At 39.0% G+C, this 22,252-nt stretch overlaps 1 protein-coding gene across 1 annotated transcript in view; it reads left to right on the top strand.

Annotated features, from left to right (window-relative positions):
- Positions 1–9,781: 9,781 nt before the first annotated feature.
- Positions 9,782–22,252, top strand: part of LOC111156692 (exocyst complex component 2) — a 307,781-nt gene continuing 295,310 nt past the window's right edge. The window contains exon 1 of the mRNA XM_022517721.1: positions 9,782–9,832. The gene's annotated coding sequence lies outside the window, so the exon portion shown is untranslated. The remainder of the gene's footprint in view (positions 9,833–22,252) is intronic.

Here is a 22,252-nt window from a genome sequence, read left to right as displayed (position 1 = left end):
GTAGTGAATTTATTCGCACTTGTGTTGTAAAAAGATTAGTTGTGTCGGGGTGCCTGGGGGGCTCAGATGGTTAAATCTCTGCCCTCGGCTCAGGTCATGATCCCAGAGCCCTGGGATTGAGCCCCACATTGGGCTTCCTGCTCAGCAGAGAGCCTGCTTCTCCCTCTCCTTCTGCTGCTCCCCCTGCTTGTGCTCTCTCACTCTCTCTGTCAAATAAATAAATGGAATCTTAAAAAAAAAAAAAATAGTTGTGTCAGTAGCCTTGTGCCTGGGATTATTTCCACCTCCAAATATTGCTTATATAATTGTGTTTACTCATAAACCTAACCAACAGAACTGTCCTTCACTTGGTTCTACTCAAAATTTGCCAATTTAAATGTGTTAGACTATGCTTGAAAAGCTAGCAGGAAAGATGGATTCTTCAGAGTTTTAGCTGCTGTTTTCTTATTTGTTAAAGGTTTTTTCCCCAACAGATTTTTTTAGACAACCAATTTGTATGAGCCATAATTATAAATGTTTATCAAATAAGACCTGGGCACAAAAATTAAAAGAAGACAAAATAGAATCTTTCATTTATCTTCATTACTTCCCACCATTCAAAATATGATTTTTTATTTTGCTTTTGGAAAATAAATATCGCAAAAAAAATAATTATAATGTCTGGATGTCTGGGTGGCTCAGTCAGTTAAGCATCTGCCTTCCGTTCAGGTCATGATCAAGTCCCACATCGGGCTCCTTGCTCAAAAGGACCCTGCTTCTCCCTCTGCCTGCCGCTCTCCTGCTTGTGTCCTCTCTCTCTGACAAATAAATAAAATCTCAAAAAATAATAAATAATTTAATAAATAATAATAAATAATAATTTAAATAATAATTATGTCTTTACCTTAATGTCAGATTAGCTTAATTTGTAGAAACCAAGAAAGGACACGTAGAAAAAAACAACAGTGCCTGGAGCATAAGAGGCATTGTGTCAATATTTGTTGATTTGCAAAAACAAGCCTGAATTGCTGCGCTATACATGTACAGGTGATCTCTCTGAATTAGTGGTTAGACAACTAGTTTCTTGTAGAAAATAGACCTTTTTTGAATATGCTTTCCACAATTGCACTGCCTCTAGGAATGAAACACAGATTTCTGAGACATTTAAAAAAATTAATGTCTCTATTGAGGTATAATTGATATACAAAAATGCACATGTATATGATTTGGTGGTGACTTTGGAACTCTGACATCTTTAAAGGAAAAAAACTACTGTATTATAAACCAAGAAAAGAAAGGAATGTGCAAATTCTATAAATATAAAAGATTAACTAAAAATGTAGAAAGCTCCTCTCTGTTTGATATGGAAAGCTGACTTGACTTCTTCAGGAAGAACATTCTAAATTCTTTGAGAATTAATTTATCTTTTATTTCTCTTAAAGCATGCCAAAACCCATTGGGGGTTGGGAGGAAGGACAAAGGCTGGTATAGCGATGCATTTCATTCTTCTTTTCCTTTGAATGATCTTCTACTTTACATTATAGTTTCTGGCTTGAAATTCTATTTACCAGAAAAAATTGCTGCCAAATTTACAATCAGTAGTTACCAGTGAATTTATGCAAAACATTAGAAAACTAAATGGTGTTTAATACTTTTTCCCAGCTATTAATCAACATTGTGCCTTGTTACACCACACTTATCACTTTTCCACTGGACAGTGGAAGAGAACTGACACTTCAAAGTGAGCCAGGATAATCAAGAAAAATATGGTCTATAAATTCTGGTTCAAAACTGATTTTCCTAGGGAAAAAAAACTTCCTTGTAAATGTGTTTTAACAAATACATGCTTACAAACAGGAGGCCACTTACCAGCAAGATCATGTTTAAACATATCCAAAATACAAAATGACATGAAAGGAAGAGCAATCAGTGAAATCTTCTTTTACAATTTGAAATCAGCAAGTATACAAATGTCTAGGATAGAATTATAGTTACAAATTAGAGAGATATTCACCAATTGTTCTTAAATAAAACATTGTTAAGAATCCTCATAAGTTAACAGTCTTGAAAAGCTGTTTTTTGTTTTTTTTTAATCAGAGAGAAAGTATTTGTATGGGTAAAATTTATCATTCATCTGTGGTATTCATTTGACCTTCTAATCTAAAATATATGTAAAACATAATAATAAAGCAATCAGCACAGACGCACACATCCAGAATCTGGGGGAAAAAAAAATGTGGCCTAGTTTAGAAGGAAGTACTTCATGGAAAAATAGGAATTCAATAAGAACACAAAATTGAAAATTTAACCCACATATTTAACATTACATTATTTTCCTCTTTATTACTTTACTTCACAGCTAGCCCACTATGATTCGGCTTTGTACTACAATAACCTAGCCAGGAACAAAGAAGCAAAGCAATTAGTTCACAAGGCAAGGGCTGAGGAGGTGTGGAAGTCATTCAGGGCACAGGAGCAAAAGTTACAGAAACAGAAAATGACTAACAATCTGCCTCAAGGTCTGAGAAAGCAACCAAGAAGTTCTCTGGGTGAAAATAGATTGCCTTATATGTAACAAATTCAAAGAACAAAGTATCTAGGAGGGGAAAAAAAGTTCCTTTAATTGGATTGCAGGAACAATTAGTGTGATCCACTACCATGGCATATAGAGTTATTTGGAAAAACTCCACTAACACCACCCATATGTCCTGTCTTATGCAGATGGCCAGATAAAGTTGCCAGAGAGAAGGCCCTGCAGTTCAGCCAAAACTCACTGCAAAATAGTTGTTTGTTGAAAAGTGCAGTCATGGGATTTTAGAGCTTAAAGGGACTTTGAAATTTCTCCCACCCAACCACCTTATTTTAAAAATGAAATAACTGGAACTCTCAAGAGGTTAAAGAATACACTGAATGAGGGTCAATATCAGATTTGGTCCAAAAGGTAGGTTTCTGGACTCTAAGCATAATTAACCTACATTTACATCACCTGTGTCTACGTATGTATCTATCTATCTATCATCAACAGCTCTAAAGTCAATTGTTGATTTTTCAGGAGTCATGGATATTTTTGTTTCTTTTAGTTTTTTACTGCTTATGGAAAAATAAGTTCACATTCAAATAAATTGGCTATACTCTATGTTATTACTTTTGTTATAAAAGTTCAGTAAGATAGAACAAAAGTTCTGACTGTTGCCTAAAGTATGAACTGGAAGTGGGATGCCTGGGTGGCTAGTTGGTTAAGTGTCTGCCTTCATCTCAGGTCGTGATCCCAGGGTCCTGGGATCAAGGCCCTCAAAGGTTAGCCTGGCTTCTCCCTCTGCTTGCCACTTCCCCTGTTTGTTCAGTCTCTCTCTCTCTCATTCTCTCTCTGAGAAATAAATAAATAAAGTCTTTTTTAAAAGTATGAACTGGAAATTATCCTTGGCTTTTAAATTTTTGTGTATTTCTCATCCTTTCACACCATAGAAAGTATAAAGAGAGTTCAGAAAGCCCTGCTCTGTTGGGGAAAGGGCCCAGGACACTGGCCAGCAGTAGAAACCAGCAGCTGCTTAGAGATGAGCTCATGGAACACAGCTAAGTGCAGGTGGGCAGGAGAGGTCCTCCAGGACACACAGTTGTGAGCAGCCAGGAGACAGCCGCAGTGGGCATGCTGAGTGGGCGTCCTGCACACTGATACTTGTAATCACCTCAGGAACCATACTCAGTACCTGCAAGGAGAACGCAGTTGAGCTAACAGTGTAAACTACTGAAGTAGTTTTCAGTGACATCTACTGAAAACAGAGATAACTGCCTTTAGGGAATTTAATATCTTTTATTGGGTTTGTGGGAAACTAAGTGTTATCTGAATAATGAAGGGACTCAGGCAAAAATTGTGTCATCTTAGAACAAAAAGAAATTAGATACAAAGCAGGCACTCAAAGTTTATGCAAGGCATTTTTGAAAACTCCTGGGAGGAGGGAAGCAAGCCTTCGTGGAGTGTCGATAGGTTTCAAATCCTTACACAAAAGTCCAGAAGTCAGCAACATAGTTCTCTACCTGTAAGTGAAACTGTAACTGGTGCTCCTGCTCCCAATGGGGTGATGTTCCTTGATAGTAGATGTATTAAGTGGCAAGCCAACTGGCTTGCTGCCCTAAGCCCCAAACTAATAGGGGAAATTCCATGTCGGTAGAAAAACTGAGAATATGGTACCACTTTCTGTGTCTTCTCTATGACTGCAGACACTAATGATAAAATGCAAATTGATCTTGCTCCCACTGAAGTATATAGGAACTTCAAGTGGAAAATTTTAAATGAAAAAAAAAAAAAAAAACCTCCACAAGCACACACAAAAAAACCAAAACAAAACATACCAACCATCTAGCAATTTAAAATAAGTGAAAATGTCTTGTTGTTATACATTCTTCATTCTGAACATAAAGAGGTCTAAATTCCTGTTCACAGCAAATCACAGAACTTAGACTGACCCTGCCGGCTTTGCAGCAGCAGGGTAGGCCTGATGGGGAAGGGAGATCTCCTGATCACTGAAAGGAGTCTTTTCTCATTCTGGCCCAGTTCCCTATCTGCGGGTTCATCATCTTTCATATCTCTCTGGTGGTGAGTGACTGTCCTTGATTTCTGTGTTCTCCTCCAGACCACCTACAAATACAACCTACTGCCAGAGGCACCCCAGTATAAACACAGGTGGTAAACACAGCTGCATCATTGTGCTGGGTGGTAGAGATGGCCATCTGGTTGGAGTAACACTGTTGAAACACCATATCCCTACGTAGATCCAGCTTTATTTACAGTTTTCTTAATAAAATATGCAAATAGAAAGTAAACAGAAAACCACAGAGCTCTACTTTGCTGTAAAATTGGGTGGAGACATTTGACTATTTTGAGGACTTTGCACATATGGAGCTCTGGAGCTGATGAGAAACACAGATGCTAAAATCTACATAAAGGTATTTGTTAGAATTATGCAATAGCAAGATTGAGGTAAAAACAAAATGATTTAAGGGGCCCCAATCTGGGAACTGCTACAACGGAGTTGTAATTATTACCACCTTGGAGGATTTTGAATTGTCCTTGTGATCTTAAACTGTAAAAGACACCAGCAAAAGATGACAAAGTTCAGTGGTATTGGGTGAAACATCTCCAATGTTCATGTATTGTCAAGCTTTACATATCAAATTTTGCTCATCTTTTGTGTCTTTAAGTGATCATTAAGACTATTTTGGAATAAATAGCTGGAAACAGGCATCTCTCCAACTCTGCTACTATAATAAGGTATTGTTATTTTTAGTTTTAGTTTTTCATTAAACATTCATTGAGCATCTACTATGTGTGAGGCAGGGGTGCACAATATAAAGTCCTTTCCCTCAAGGAACTTATATCCTAGTGGAAGGAGACAAAAAAGCAAACAAATAGACAATAATATATTTATAGGCTATGGTTAGTGCTATTACTGGGTGGCTATTATATCCAATACCTGTTATATAAGGCTCTGTGGTACCTATAACAATGAATAAGACAGAAATCTGCCAGAAAAGGGCTTAGAATCTATGAGATAACAGAGACCAAACAATTATCAGTCTTTGGTAAAAAGCATCATTAAGATATGGCAAATTACAGTTGTTTTGAGGATTAGATTCTATAAAACTATGATCCATTACAAACCGGTAGGCCATGCAGTATGAAATACTTTAGATATTCCTTTAATGTAAAAAAGAAAAAAAATCTAAAAAACAAGGACTTTGTCTGTGATATTATTTCCTAAGACTGAAACCAAAGGAATTTCATGCTTCAAAGTTGTGTTTTCTCTCTAGGTCAAACTAAATCTGATGCAGAATTGGAAACATGAAGTTATATGATGATGTTGAATTGCCTCAACAGCTACTACTGCAATTTTAGGTTTACTGATATTATTTGCTGCCAGCTTCTGTATGTATTGCTCTAACATTTGTCAGCTCTCTTCAGGATACGGACCAGAAATTGAAGTAAAAAAGAAAGGAAATACCATCAGTAATTTTTATGTTAGCAGAAAATTCTCTCCTCTGAGTATTTGTTTCAGGGATATAGTATTGTCATTCTTTTGATCCAGGAAAGATTTATGAATCCTCAAGAGCCATTCATACCAGCTTAATGGCAGTGTTGCCTAGTTTGAGAAATGTTATGTCACTGAGACCCAAAGGGGAGACAAGTAAAGGGTTTAGTTTCATTTTAAGCAGGGTATCACTGCCAGGGATACAGAAAACTTAATTTCCTTTCAACCTCTGCTGCCAGGTCTCTGACTCATGTTTTCTGTGTGTTTTAACGTGGATGATCCTGGGACAGCTGAGTTATTGCAGACTGGAGCAACACTTAGACATAACTTCTGATGTACAGGAAAGAATAATGAGAGTCATGCTAAATCCCACAACACAAAGGATCTGTACAAAATACCACCTTTTCTTAAGATATATTTCCCTAATAGGTTTGTAATTCATCACATAGACACATTTGAGCTGTAATAAGTATAAGTTGTTTTTGGTCTATGATAATGACTATCTTAGCCGGATTCTCCCAGACGCCAACTCTGAGATATGGTTTCAAGGGCCAGTATTTAGTCTGGGAGATGATACCAGGAAACACAGAAGGAAAGTGGGGAAGTCAAAAGGGAAAGGGAAGGAAGCCAATAAAAGGTGTGCTGTGAAGGTGTTCCTGAGGGCACTGGAGCTCTGTCTCAAGGGAGATTCTGGAATATGCTGGATAACATGCCTTTCTTTGAGCTACCCTAGGACTGAAGCAAGCTGGATAGTTATACATCAATTCCTTGCCTATCTTTGGCTGAAGCCTGCATCTGGGTCAGTGAATTCTCCAGTGTTTCCAGGTTGCCCCGTGCCCAGGAAGAAAACCCTGAGGCAAAAAGGGAAAGCAGACTTCAGAGAGCAAAGGGAACAGCAGAGGAATATGGGTAGGCTCTGACAGCCTCTACTACTCTCTATCCCCTGCATGCTGTGCTGTATTCAATTTGTTCTGTCACTGATTCTTCATGCTGATGTCAAGTCATACCACACCAGAGGTATTGATAGGCTGAGCTATGGGCTCCTGTTACAGTTGGTCCTGAGGCTATAGTGATTCCATTATCTTCCTCCTTTATCACCTATTCTAGAATCCCCTCAGCCTCACCTAGCACTTCTGTTGGCCTATGTTGCTTGAGTGATGAAGTGATCCAGACCTCTGTACATGTGGGGTCTGAGCCCATTGCCATGCACTTGTTAGGCGAGGATTGCCATGTTGCCCATTTACTCTTATCACCATGCATGGAAAAGATGGCCAGTGAGTTCCTCGAGTTCCAGAAAAAATATTCCCTGTTCATAGTTCCTTCTGATCATAAGGATCATTTTCTGTTGCCTACATGAGGAGCCCAAATGAGGAGAGGCCTTTACATTTAGTGAAACTTTCTATTCCCTGGCAAAGTATCCTCTCCCACCACAGGAGCCAGGACTCCATCAGACACGCAGCACCATATGCTGGTATTAGGTTCAAAATACATATTGCATTCCATAGCATAACATCTTAACCCTGAAAAATGTTATCTCCAAGATGGAGCCTTAGCTATGCCTTTAAGAGGCTTCCTAATGTCCTCTCAGGGTGGTAGCTTCTGGGTATGTGATGTATGGTAGAATCAGTAGATTTTATGTTGTCCTCTTTGTCATACCTCTTTTACTCTTAAGGGTGTCCCTGGTCCTAGGTGTTATTATGGGAAATCCCATTATGGTAAATAAGACACTGTGAGCAACTGGATAGTGATGGTTGTCAGGGCTCTGCAGGCAGGGAAGACAAACCAAAATCTAGGATATGTATCTGGGTCTGAACAAATCAACTTGCCAAATGATCGCACTGGCATCTGGAGCTGGAGAGAGTGGATGCACTATCTGGATCTGCGTTGTTGAAAGGTGCCCGTGTAGCTCCATCCCTGCTACCGTGGCTATACCATTCATAGACCCACTGTATAAACCCTGGGGAGGCCCAGGACAGAGGGTGGCCAAATCACCCTGGGTAGTCTGAGCCCCTCTGCTGTGGATGCTCTCTGGTGGGCATTCATGTGAGACATACAAATCAGCCAAAGATGAAGTTTGTGTGAGGTGCATGTCTGAGTTCTTAGAGAGATGGCAAAAATCTTTGCCATGGTGGTGCCTCTGCTTTATAGCTACCCTCCTTTCCATTTAGCTGTAACTGGTCACTCAAATAGCTCTCATACTTTTGAGAATTTCTAGACCAAAAGCAGACAGCATACTCTTAAATCATGTATAGTCCCAATGGCAGGCCAGCTCTTCCAAGAACTTTGTCCCTATCCTGCATGCCTCGGGTCAGCAGAGAGACTGCCTGCTTAGAACCACTTGCAGAATCCCTTCTAAGCCTTGAAGAGGTGTCTGATCTCAATTGTTTGCGGCTCTCTATATAATGTGCAGTGACTTTAGTGTGATGACATATTGTCTAAATGGACATTTTGGCAGGGGCACTCTTACTTCTTAGGTCAGGATAACAGAAAAAAACAAAAAAAAAAAAAAAACAAACAACCCCCCCACACACACACCAAAAAACAAACAAAAAACCAGAGTTCTCTCATGCAGAGTGGGACATATGATCAGTTACCTGACACCTTTTATAGTCTAAGTTGCCAATTCCAAGACAACCAGAACAATCCCTCTAAATACCCTATCACAAGAGGTTGAACTCCATGGTCCTCCATAATAACATTTCTTTGCAGAAACTTTCAACTCCTTTGTTGGCTGCTCCTTCTACCTTGTAAAATTGAATCCTAAGTTTTACAACTAATTTTCTACTAATTCTCTACCTACACCAGAGCAGCCAAAACATACCCAAGTACGCGGACTTCTTTCGTTTTAAATTTAGGACTATACATCCCAGGAGGGCTTTCAACCCTGCCTGGAAATCTTGCCATATTTTCTTAGTAATTTGCTTCACAACATCCAAGACAAAGATTTCACCACTTCTCTCCAAAACTCCCTTGCATCCCATCCTCCATCTTCACAGATGATCTTAATGCATCTTTTGCTAATAAAGCAGAAGGAACCAGAAGAAAATTTTCTCAGTTTCCTGTCACCACTTACCCTCCATCTCCACCATTGCCTCTTCAGGGCAAACTACAATCATTTCTTGCCTAGACTGCTGCATTCTCTCCCTTAGTGACATTTTTCCTCTTACCATGCAAGTTTATCCTCAGCCCAGCGAGATCCTTTCAAGGAAGTGACTACCTTTTATTCACCTTTGTGTATCTAATGCCCTTCACAGCGCCTAGCCGAGGGTGGTGTTCCCTAAATTTAACTTAATCAACACTTCAGAGTCTGGCATTCTCTTCCACAATTTCCGAGGTCCTGTGACTTTTGTGCGTCATCTGGACTCCCAGGGCCTAGGTAGGAGCTACATCGACCTGACCCGGTGCAGATCCCACCAGAAACCGACCGAGTGTCATTCTACATCCTCCTGGAGGTGATCCGAGGGCACCACACGGCGGTTGCACGCAGCGATCCGCTCCGGGTCGCTTCCTCCTCGCCCTTAGCCCCTTAGCACCCCCCGCCCCCAAAACCCTCCAGCTAGCCCCAACTGCCACCCATTCCCCCGCAATCCCCGCCCCGGCCCCAGCCTCAGTTCCAGCCCTACGGGAAGCCAGCCCCGCCCCTCCCAGAGTGGCTTGGTCCATCGAGGACTCGGTGCTCGACTACTCGGCGGATCGACGCCCTCGGCGCTCTCAGCGGGCGGAAGTGAAGGCGCCGGCGGTTGGGGCAGCTGTTACCCCGGAGCTTTTCGCGAGAGCGGCCGGGAGCTTTGTCGTGCGGGCCGTAGGGGGCGGCAGGCAGGCCTGAGGTATGTTTTGGAGCCTGAGGTCCTGGCTGAGGGCCAGACTGGGGAGGCACGGACAGGCAGGGCGGCGGGCGCCGGCTGGCCTCGCTCCCGGAGAGGCGGGTGGAAGTGGTCCGCCAGCGCCGGTATCAGCCTCCTGCACCGCTCTCCAGTCCTTGTGAGGAGGAAGGCGCGGGGCGGTTCCTGTCCCCAACTCCGCGAGGTCCCTGGACACCTGCTAGAGGCCCCGAGCCCCCCATCCCCAGGCCGGGCGTGGGCCTCCAGAGCACTGACTCTCGACGGGTTTGTTGTAGTCGGCCTCGCACGGCCCCTGGCGCCCCTGCGTAGTTGTCACTGCGCCAGGTATAAGAATTTATTCGCAAAGAGCGAATGTGAGGCATATTTTGCTTAGGTTTGCATCAGAGTTACACTGAGCATTGTCTATGCGCCTTTATTCGACTCTTCTAAGCGTTTACATTTACTGACTGATATACTCCATACAAGAGGTAGATGCGCTGTATTATCCCCATTTTACAGAAGGGGAAACGGAAGCCCAGAGTGCTTATGTAACTAGCCTGTAGTTACTCAGTTTTTTAACTTCCTTTGAGACCATGCACTGAAGCTCTACAGCCTGCAGTATCTAAACACGGTATCGTCCCTCATTTAAGCCTGGTGATGCTTAACTTGGTGTCACAGGATTTTGTAGACACTTTCTAAATATCCAAGAAACAGTTCTTGAAAAGCTTGTCTTTAAATGGAAATAAGCTATTCTTAATTGGTAAAGGTCAGTCATAATAGTAAGTATGAGGACATTTCTTTTTTTAATGAATCTGAGTAAACTGACAAGAACTTTGAAAAATACTCAAGAATCAGACACATCTTAATTAAATCATTTGGATGCACTATATTGAAAAGTTAGTTTTAACCAAGGTTATGTGGCTCGGTCTCCTGATACATAACAGTATTTTATTTATAAAAGTCATTATATTCTGGCCAGGCTTTATGTAACCGACTCTGCTAACAAACTGAAAATCAGAAGTTTCCTGAAGATCATCTGTATGTTAAAAGTTGTTGACTCAAAGTACGCTAGATAAACTCAAAGGTGACTAATGGAAAGAGGATGATGTGTGCTTACTATTCAGATATTCTCTTCTGTTTATGTAGGAACTTAATTTAAGCAGAGAAGCAAAGGATCCCCCACCGTAATTTGGAGTAACTCTTGGAATTTTCAGAAATTTCTTTTTTTATGTCAACAATTTAATTTTCTGTACTGAATGTAATTTTGAACTATCTCCTTTTGAAAAGATGATTATTGACCCGCTTAATTAAATTTTCATTCATTCCTCTAATATTTGAGAGCCTGTTATGTATGAATCTTATGGGAAATGAAATTGGTACTCAAAAAGTTTTGCAAAGGCAGTCTTCTAATAAAGTGCTTTGGATAATTTTTAGTGTCAGGGAGTGGCAGGATTAGGCCATCGTATAAGAAATGCTGTTATATAGTTAGTCTTTTAATTACTTTTTCACCCATTCTCCAATTTATTTATTTTTATGTAGCCAAGATCTTAGTATAGCACCTACCACATTTCAGGAGCATAAATGTTAATTGAATGGATAAGTTTTAGGTCGATGTTGAGTAGGCAGGATTTTGAAATTGACTGGCATGGGAACTAACACTGATTACTTGTTAAGCAGTATGCTAGAATGTTTGTTCTCAGATGGTGAAGAATATGTTCATGGATCTCCTGGAGTGCCTGGTGAAATTGCATGGTAGTAAGTAGTGTTGTACTATCATGTGGTTCAGTGTATGTTTATGTTAATTTAAAATAATTATTCTTGATACACAAAAACTTAAAGTACTTGTAAAGAAATATGACTCTTGAAGAAGCTGTGGACATACTCAGAGTCATCTTTGGCTCTCACTTTGAAAAGCAGGGAGTCAGACGGTTTTTTGGCTTAGGAGTCAAAGCAACCATTTACTGGTTTGTGAGCTACCACCTAGCTGCTTCATAGCATGTACTTAACCTCTTTGGTTTTCAGTTTCCTTTTTCCTGTAGTCAGGAAATATATGAATCTAGATTATTTTTAAGAGCTCTTCCTGGTTTGAAATTTTCCAGCTCAGTGAATCCTTTAAGCAGTTAGCACTATCCTATGCCTGTGTTGTCTTGGGGGCTGTAGATATATCATGGTTATTTACATAATCTGTCAAAAGGCCAAGTTCTGGCTGGACAGGAGTTAGTCTTGGTTATTTGTGTATCTCCCAATTTTAGCATATGCCTGACACACACATTAGAAATAAAATAATAGGCTAGATTCAGAAGGGGCATTTTTACTCTCTCAATTAAAGAATAGCTAAGAACAAAACTATAATATTGAGTGTAAGTACAGCAGGAATTCAGAGAGGGGAAGGATCTGTTGGGGTTAGACAGAGGTCAGACCTTGTTGGAGGAGGATGTGGCCCTTCATAGGGAAGGCACAGGAATATCTGATTAGTACACCAAAAACAAAGGCCCATAGGCTGGGTAAGTAAGTGCATTTTGGCTTATGGAGTGCCGTGAAGGAAAGGCAGAGGAGTTTGGGAGTAATTTGTCATGCATTTTTTCCCCCAGGAAAATTGTATTAGACTTGCTCAAAAGCTTCGTGAACATTCTTTAACTTAATACCATTGGTAGTATTTAAGACTGGTGCATCCCAGTCTTAATTTCTGGTTTTGATTTTAATTATTCCCTCTACCTACTGTTTCCTTCTTAAAATAAGTCTTGGTGTCAGTAGTGGAAAGAACAGTGGACACTGGGATTTGGAAAACATGGGATTTAGTTAATTAGAATGTAAGCTGCCTAAGGTGGATGCAAATAGGCACCTAGAGTGGTGTCTGGCACAGAGTTAGCATTTGGTAATCATGGTGCAATGAAGAGTGAATTCTCCTTTTGCTACTTGCTGGCTGTGCTGCTCTTGGCAAGGTTGGCTCATAGTTTCATCTGTAAGATTTGATGATTTTTTAAGGCCTTTTCCGTTTATAAAGTTATGTGATATTGGAGGGTATAATATTTTAACTTTCATTCATTGTAATTTTACTGAAAGACAAAACAAGACTATAAAGCCAGGAATATTTGTTTTTAGTTTAATTTTAATGAAAGCTCCATGTGATTGACGTGATGTGTATCTGGATAAATGAGGGTCTCAGCAGGAATCAGAATTCATGCCAGATGGTTCAAATAAGGAGGTTTTAATAAAGGGACTACTTGCAGAGGTGTGGGCAGGGTTCATGAACAAATAAGGGGTAGTGAGGCCCAAAGAGAAACTGACAAGTAAAAGGAAAAAAAGGACAAACTACAGCCTGCTGAGAGCTGGAGCCCCAGCAAAGAGGTAGGGCTATTGCCAGAGATGTGCTTGGGAGTATGGGAGCAGGACTAAAGTAGGTCCACTTCTGAAATCCAAAACTCAAATCTCCCACTCGTTGCTTAGTGTCTTTCTAATTCTTCTTCAGTTACCTCCATTACACCTGCTCTTTCACCTCATCTTTGGTCACTCATATCAGAACACTCAGTTGTATCATTATCCTTCTGTAGCATTTGGTAGCAAATTCTCAGCCCTCAACCATTTCAACCCTTTACCTTCTGTAATGCTTGAACTGAGCTGCTGAAACCAGCAAGGGAAAATCTAGTATCTAGATTTGTACTCCTGTAGAACCATGGTCACCATTCCCAACTGCCCATCAAGGGATTTTTTAGAGTTTTCCATGTCAGTTCATGGTTCTATCCTGTGCAGAATCTATTTTAAGCATTTTCAATTCTTCTCAAATCTCTCATCGTTTCACATGTCTATACTCTTAGAAGATAATCTAGCCTTCTGATTCACAGTGAATAGAACTATCAGTGGGCGGGGGGAGAACTATCAGTGGAGAATCCCATGCTCTTTCTTCCAAAAAAAAGCTTCCCCCCTTCTCCACTTTTACTGAAAGAGATTGCATTTACTCTAAGACAGATCTCTGTACCCCATCCATTCTTGCCTTTGGGAGTACTTGCCAAAGGTTCATTCTTGTCAGCATTTAAACATGCTTAAAGACAGAAAACAATAAAGCAAAACAGAAAAATAATAACAGTAAAAAAGTAGCATCCTCCTTTGATTTCACATTCCTCTGTTAAAATTTCTCTTTCCTTCCTAGGCTGATTTCTTAAATAGTTATTTATACTCAATTTGTCATTTATCCCACTGTTCTCTGGTTTCAGTACCCATCACTCTATTGAAGGTCAAGGTCATCCATGACCTACTTGTCACAAAATCTTTTTCTTGTCATTTCCCCAGGATAGTGCCTGGGACACAGCAAGTCCTTAATAAATATTTGTTTTGACTGAACAATCTATTCCAAATTCTAGTTTATCTATCTAACAAGGAATCTAGCACTACCACCGTTTGAGGTGCTGAGTGACCAGTCTCTGTATATTTCTCAAACCTTCTTGATGGACTAAACAAAGATAGAAATCAGTTTTATTTGATGATGACTTTGCCAGTGTTGTCCATGTGATCTTTCTGAAAAAACAAACACCAGGACACTTTTTTCCCTGAAAAAATTGTTTTATAAAATACCAAGAAATAATGTTTTGTTCACGCAGTGTAGACCTAATAAAGAGAGAATGGTAAGGGACATGGTACAATTGGCAATAGATTGATGACTGAATAATGCTATGCTTTTTTTTTTTTTTTTTTTTACATGAACTACTGTTCCTTCTTCCATTAAATAGTGAATCTACTTTGAAATTTTTGTTTTTGTTTGTGTTTTTGGAGGGTGGTAGAAGGGGGGGGTGGATTTGCACTGGCCTACTTCATTTTCAGTATGTCATCTGGTGGCATGAGTCAGAGAATCAGCCACCTTTAGACCTAATTAGTAAAGCTTTGGCTTGAATTGTAGTGAAGGTCATTGTCCTCTTTGAAGACTTATACTGCTAAGGCAGGAGATTTTATAGTTTCTGGGAAATAAAGAAGGAGACTTTTAATTAACTCTTCTAATTAAGATGAAATCCTGTGCTTGTTTTAGGAGATCAGCTGGGTACTCAAGTATTTATGTAACAGGTGAGTTACGCGGGAGATCTAGCGAGCCAAATCATCAGGCTTTTCCCCTATATACTGTCTTGCTTCTAGTATTCTTTCCTAGTCATTTCATGTACATCCCCTTCCCTTTAATCCCAAACATTGTAGCAGGAGTGAAGTTATTTTTCATATATATAATTAAATTAAATTAAATATATATAATTTAAATTATTCTTTATTCCCAAATGAATTAAAGCACAAAAACTTACATTTTCATTTAAAAACATAGTATATTTAAATTATATTTTGTTTATAGGAGTGATGAAGGAAAGAAGTCTAGAGAGAGAGCTGGGAAAGTAGGGATGCTTTATCTATTCGTTCAGTCCTTCCTTTCTGCAGATGTCCCTTCTGAGACCAGTGTTTCTTTGCACAGTTTATACCCTACACATCCTTTCAGATTCGTGTATGATTATATTTTTGTTGACCATGGTTTTGAGATGGAGAGAGATGATTAATTTAGAAAGCTAGGTGGAAGAGTTCATGACCCTGTCTCTGAGACTTGTCCCACCCTGTGCCCTTAGATGGTTAAATGTGTGGCTGTGCTGAGATAACTTGACCTTGACCCTGCACAGGAAAAGTAGAGTCTGAGTTTACAGAAAACTGAAAGAAATAAATTACCATTCTTAAAACCCTTTTCCAGTATTTGTAGGAGATCCCTCTAGGGTTAGCCTAGCCCAGCCCCAAGAGGCACGTCTATTCTAGGATAGGTTGAACCTGACTCAAGGAGGATATAGTGAATTCCACATTTGCTTCTGTTACCGGGTGGCCTGAGAGTCTAGTTGAGTGTAATTTTATTGTTGAAACTCTCTAGGCATCTCTGCAATGAGATTTTTCTGGGGTTCTTTGGAACCATGATGGCTCTGGACCGGATAGATTTATCAAATGTTAATGTGTGCAGAATGGGCTCAAACGTAGGTGGGGTTGGGTTGGGTTCTTGAGATTCTGTGTTTCTGATTTGTTCCCTGGTGATGCTAACTTGAATAGCATGGGGAGGGGTGGAGTTCGGGAGGTTTTTTTGTTTGTTTTGTTTTGTTTTTTTTTAATTGTTGCTATTTTTTTTTGCGGAAAACTTTCACTTTTCTGTGGCCTGATCTAAGAAAATAGTTCTTTAATATCAGGCTTTCCTTGGCTTGTTTGGTGAAGGTTCTCCAAGTCTTCAGTCAATCAGAATTTATGTTATTCCAACTCCTGTCTTATCCCTTTAGCTGAGCTGAGTGAGCCAAGCCTCTGGGGACCTGACTGGGTAAGACACCTGATTACTTGTTTTCTTCATGTTTCTTGTTATGAATTAAAATCAACAAAATTCTTCCTTAATAAGTAGTAAAAAAAAAATTTTGGTTAATCACCCAAAAGCTCTTTTTGTGTTTCCATTTTTCTGGTTTTTTTCCCCCCTAATATCACTGCTAGTAGTTATTTTTTAAATTTATTTTTAGTCTGAAGTTTTGTAAAAAATACTTTCCATCTTTTATTCTACCAGTAAGTATTTTGGAAAAATAAGGTTGCATCACAGTGAAATATGGGAAAATTATAAAATTAAAATTTTCTATCTCTGTTACAGAAACACTTTAAATTCATTTCATTAAAAGAGGAAGATGGGTTAAAATTATTATAATATAAATCTAAAAGAAAATGTATTTATTTAACTATATATTATAAATTATAAGAAAATGTGGTTTTTCCTCTTTATTTTAGTGAAATGCTTTATAATGGTAATTTTCTCTTTTGACCTGTGATGGATAGGAGGTTAATTGATGTTAAATGCATGCTTTGTTAATCCTTCATCAGCTACTAAATTGATATGGGGGAGTACAGGTCAGGGATACATAAGGCCACAGCCAGCTTGTTTTCTTAGGGAGGTTTTTCCCTTTCTCCAAACCACGTATCACGCAGTCCAGCTGTATGTAGAGGAGATTCTTCACTCTCCCCTCCCCCTCTTTCCTTCTCTCTTTTCAAACCCCCCTCAATTCCCCCCCTCCTTTTCCTCTCAGTGCTGCAGAGTGACAGCTTGTAGATGTTGCGTGCGAGGAGTTCAGCTGGCGCTGTGTGGTCTGAGTGTGTGGTCTCCACTCAGTCGAGAGGCTGCTAACAGGGTGGATGAGAGAGCGCAAGACTGTTTACTTTAATTTATTTCGGATGCCGGAATTGTGCCCAGAGTTTCTCCTAAACTTGATTCCATAGCTAGCAGCTTCAATCCCTCACAGCTGTGGTGCAGTCTCAACGCTGCGCCTGTCCTCTCCTAACAGGCACTTTCCATAGCATCTGCCTGTTTAATCCCTTGTGGCTCAGAAATGTTAATAGCACTGCTGAGTGCTGTGATTATTTTGCTTTCACTATGTCAAGATATATGGCCTTGTAGAAGTTTCTTTTGAGGTCGAGCTAGGGAAGTAAAGCAGAAATTTTAAGATAAGTGACAAAGTTGATGTATTTTTAGAAATTGGGAAAACTGTTATACAAAATTTGGGTCAAATTAATCCAACTTTGCTCATGTAAAAAATCTGGGAGTTTTGTGACAGCCTGTCATGTTTAACCATTTTAATAAAATTAACCAATTTAAGCTGACGGTTGATTCCTTGACCCTTTTTGAAAATCTGCATTGATTTTGGCATGCCTGTTTACTATAGTTATTATATTTGTCAGCAATGATACTGGTTTATTTCATAATAAAGATTTGACAGGTCGAGACAAGTGAAACTTTTTATGCAGTAGTATAAATTTAGGACAATATTTTTTTCGAATTCTTTCATTATAGACAAATTAGCAATAGTGTCTTGATTTTATTCCTCTCTTACTTTTGAACGTTATTATTGAGGTGGTCAAGTTTTTGTCATTTAAGTAAACACTAGACTTAATATCACTAGGGATTTTGCATTGTTAGCTTCTTTATTTTCCCATCTTCCCCACAGTCCTGCTGAAATGGAGCTGGTGTTATTGATGTGTTATCCAGGGCTAGAAAGTCGAGGCCACTGATGTTTTCCAGAGGGATTAATATACTTAGCTTATTGTTGTTCAACAACTTTTGTTATTTTTAACCCTGAGTTTCAGTAAATGAACTCAGTTTCCATCACTGGGAGGGTAAAGTCTTCCCTATTCCCTGGCACCTTTTCAATTGTGACTAAGGCCAAGGTCTTCTTTGGTCTCCTTTGATCTTGTATCGGAAGACTTTAGGAAATTAGGTAGTGTCAAATGCTCTTTTTTTCTTTTTTCTAATGCTGTCACCCTGTATTTCCTCTTGTGTCCACTTTTTGGGGGTTCTATTGTATGTTTACGGTGAAAATGATAATCTAATGCTCTCAAGAATTCTGAAGAAAAATTACTGTATTTATAAAGTTGTGCAACCATCAACTACTGTCTAATCCTGAAACATTTTCCTCCAAAAGGAAACCTTGAGCCCACTATCAATCCTTTTCCATTACCCCTCCTGTAGCTACCACTAATCTACTTTGTCTTTATGAGTTTACTTACTCTGAATTTTCATATAAATATAATCATATTATGTAACTTTTTAATGATTATGGCAAAATACATGCATAGTGTCAGTCATTACCCTACGTCTTTTACCTAACAAGAGAAAATTATATATATACAGAGAGAAAACATTCGTAAGTGATGGGTCAAGTATTCACTATAAATAGAATTGAACTTATGTTTCAGAAACTCAGAAATATGTAAAGGAGCTATGAAATGCTCTAGGCTTATATTTGGTAGAAATACCATGTGTGTGTATTGTCAGTCACCCAGCCCTTTGTTGCAACAGTCAGTCATGCAGGGATCAATTCCCAACCTGTCTTGAATTGACCAATGTCATTGCTAACTGGATTTTGAAATTTGATTTAGAACTCTAAAAGGATAAATCCAAAAAAAAAAAGAAAGAAAGAAAAAGAAAAAACGAAATAAAACTGTCCACTGTGAAAAATACAAAACTTAAAAAAGAAAAAAAACAACAGAACCTGTCCACCATGAAAAATACAAAACTTAGAATAAATAAATAAATAAAAGGATAAATCCTGATTGAACCAAACCCCGCCATTCTTGTCTTTACTTTTATCAGGCTAAATCCTCCAAGAATGGACACTTAACAAGAAAGAGAGTAGGGTTTTGCTCTATATAACTGAAGTGGCAGTTGGCCTCAACAGCAGTTGATTTCTCTTTCAAGGGCAGAGAAACAGGGTTGAGCTACATTTCTTTGGCATCATTTTTAAACTAGCATTTTTAAATGCATCTTCATTGAATACAAGTTCATCCTTTTTTTTTTTTTAAGATTTTATTTATTTATTTGACAGAGCATAAGCAGAGGGAGCGGAACACAGAGGGAGATGGGGAAGCAGTCTCCCCATAAGCAGGGAGCTCGATGTGGGGCTCAATCCCAGGGCTCTGGGATCATGACCTGAACTGAAGGCAGATGCTTAATTGACTGAGCCACCCAGACGCCCCCAGGTTCATATTTAAATCTAAGGCAAAAATTACTCTTCGTTTGGATTTTTCATTATTTAGAACTGAAAAGTGGAATATTTTTATGTATTTTTAAAATTCCACTCTTCTTTCTTATGTGTGGATTTTGATGATTGAAAATCAAACTTAAGTCAGTTTTTGCCTGGTTTTTATAGGAATAAAAGATGGTTGAAAAATAAGTATTTTTTCTAATGCAAAGAATTATGAGAAGTCCAACTAATTTTGATTTAGACATTTAAAATATTTTTCAGAAAAGGACACATATTAAAGATTTTGTTCTACATATTAGAATTTCTGATTTTCAGGTAATTCTTTATGGAAGAGGTAATAGAATATCAAGTCAAGGTTTTCACCTCTTGGACCTTATAGTTAGTTAGAGGTCGTGTTTGAACTTGACCCAGTGTCACCTAGAGGGGACCCATAGAAGACAAGTTGTTCTGCTCAGATCTTTGTGGTTAATTTGGATTCCTCTGATATATTTTTTATTTTTGGTGGCATGAACAAATAACTTGTCTTTGTAGTTAACATTTTCGTATAGAGTATTAAGAGGAGTTGATTGAGTAAACTTTTTTTTAAGATTTTATTTATTTATTTGACAGACAGAGATCACAGGTAGGCAGAGAGGCAGGCACAGAGAGAGGAGGAAGCAGGCTCCCTGCTGAGCAGAGAGCCCGATATGGGGCTGGATCCCAGGACCCTGGGATCATGACCTGAGCCAAAGGCAGAGGCTTTAACCCGCTGAGCCACCCAGGCTCCCCAATTGAGTAAACTTTTAGGATGTAGTTACAAGACTCAGTTTCTATAGTAGTGTTTGGTGATTACTACTCTGGCACATATTTATTGGTTTATATTTGATCTTAGCCTAAAGGCTAACAAAAAATAGATTTACTGTTAAAAAATATTATATGGGACATGGTACAGATTGAAGGAATGGTGTTCATCTTGCAGTGGGACACATAAGCTGATACCCATCTCAAAGACTGCTTCTTAGTGGTTTCTTATAGCTGGAATTCCACATGGCCTAAGGTTTGCTGCCATCCTTGAACAGCGAAAAGAAAAGAGTTGCCAGTGAGCCCAGGTGTTCCCAGGTCTGTTCAGCCCAGCCACTGTTTTACTGAGTTTCTGCTTTGTTCTGGCACTATACTAGGTCCTAGGAGTAAAGAAAGAATGTGATTCAGTCCTAGCCAAGCCCATTGAGGACAGTTCCTTATCAGGGACCTTGATATAGTAATTCTTTTTTTCCTTTTTTGTTTTAAATGTAGGGAATATTATTTGATATCCTTTTCCTAAGAAAATCAATTTATAAGGTAAATGAGCAGGTCCAGAATTGCTGAGAGGAAACATTATGTGGTCAGTATTCCCAAAGAAGCGGTATACTGCCTTGTATCCCCATCCATAAGGGCTGCTCCATACCGTGTTCTAGAATTGGCCTTTCTGTGTCGAATTACTTACTGCATTTCTGACGAGATTAGGTGCATTCAGGGTGGTATGGCCGTAGACTATGTACTGCATTTCTAAAAAACACTTGTATTCTTGCTCACTGCCACAGGGAAAGCAATGTAAAAGTGTAGAAAATGTGTGATTTCCCTGATCCTCTACCCTCTCCAGTTTCATTGTCCCAATAATGCTAACCTCTGGTGTCTATTCATCTCAGACTTTCTCCATATTCATACAAGCATATATACTTGTACAAAGGTAGGCTTTGTCTTTCTTCTTCTTTTTTTTTTTTTTTCCTAATAACATTGGTTAGATCAAGATTCTAACACATAAACAATTTTTTTAAGGGGGGAGCTAAGGGAGAGAGAATCCTAAGCAGGCTCTATGCTATGGGTGGACATAGGACTTGATTCCATGACCCTGTGATCACAACCTGAGCTGAGGAAAGAGTCAGAAGCCTAATTGTCTGAGTCACCCAAGTGCCCCTCAACTAACAATTTTTGAGACAACATAGAAAAAATGAATTTGGGTGGGTTAGGAAGTCCATTGTAGAGATACAAACTAAAATATTTATGGATGATACGATACATTTGGGGTTTGCTTTAAAATACTGGCTCAGAAACAACATAAAAGTGTGTTGGGAGCATGGAGATTCATATTCCTAATCTCTTCTTTTGTGTATGTTTCGAATTTTCATAATAATAAGTAAAAAAAAAAAAATCACGTGGAGAATTAGATTAGCATAGAGCTAAGGCCTGGTTTTGAAGGTCAACTTTACCACTTATAGCTGAGACTTTGGCAAACTGTTTAATCTCTGATGATGCTACCACTATTAATAAAACCATTTAACATTTTAGAATACTTGCTTCCAGAAACTTTTACTGTAAATTTTAAAATCATAATATATATAAAAATTATATAATAATACATACTTATAAATGTGTAATATATATTTTTGTTTGCAGAAGCTGAAAATGTTCATATAAATATCCAGATGAGAGTGTGGATTTCCACTGGATACATTACATGAAACAAGAGTCTATAATTTCTTGCCGTATTTGGGGGACTTTTCTCAGCCTTGGTTGTATTTTCAATGAAGCTGATAATTTTTGAGCAACAGCCAGTTGAAGTAGTTGACGTAGTTTCCCTAAATCTTGACCTGTAGTTTGTCTTTAGCTTTAGGAGAGGGAATGATGGTAGTGTTTAATCTGACATTGTGCTGGAGGATGGCAGCCACCAAATATGGGTCCAGATCATAGATAGACCTCCAGGTTTGTTTGTTTTTTTTTTTAAAGATTTTATTTATTTGACAGAGAGAGAGAGATCACAAGTAGGTAGAGAGGCAGGCAGAGAGAGAGGAGGAAGCAGGCTCCCTGCTGAGCAGAGAGCCCGATGCGGGGCTCGATCTCAGGACCCTGAGATCATGACCCGAGCCGAAGACAGAGAGGCTTAACCCACTGAGCTACCCAG

This window comes from Enhydra lutris, unplaced genomic scaffold (genome assembly GCF_002288905.1).
Source record: "Enhydra lutris kenyoni isolate GAN:26980312 unplaced genomic scaffold, ASM228890v2 scaffoldscaffold48, whole genome shotgun sequence".
Lineage (NCBI taxonomy): Eukaryota > Metazoa > Chordata > Mammalia > Carnivora > Mustelidae > Enhydra > Enhydra lutris.
This window is presented reverse-complemented; position numbering and strand designations above follow the sequence as displayed.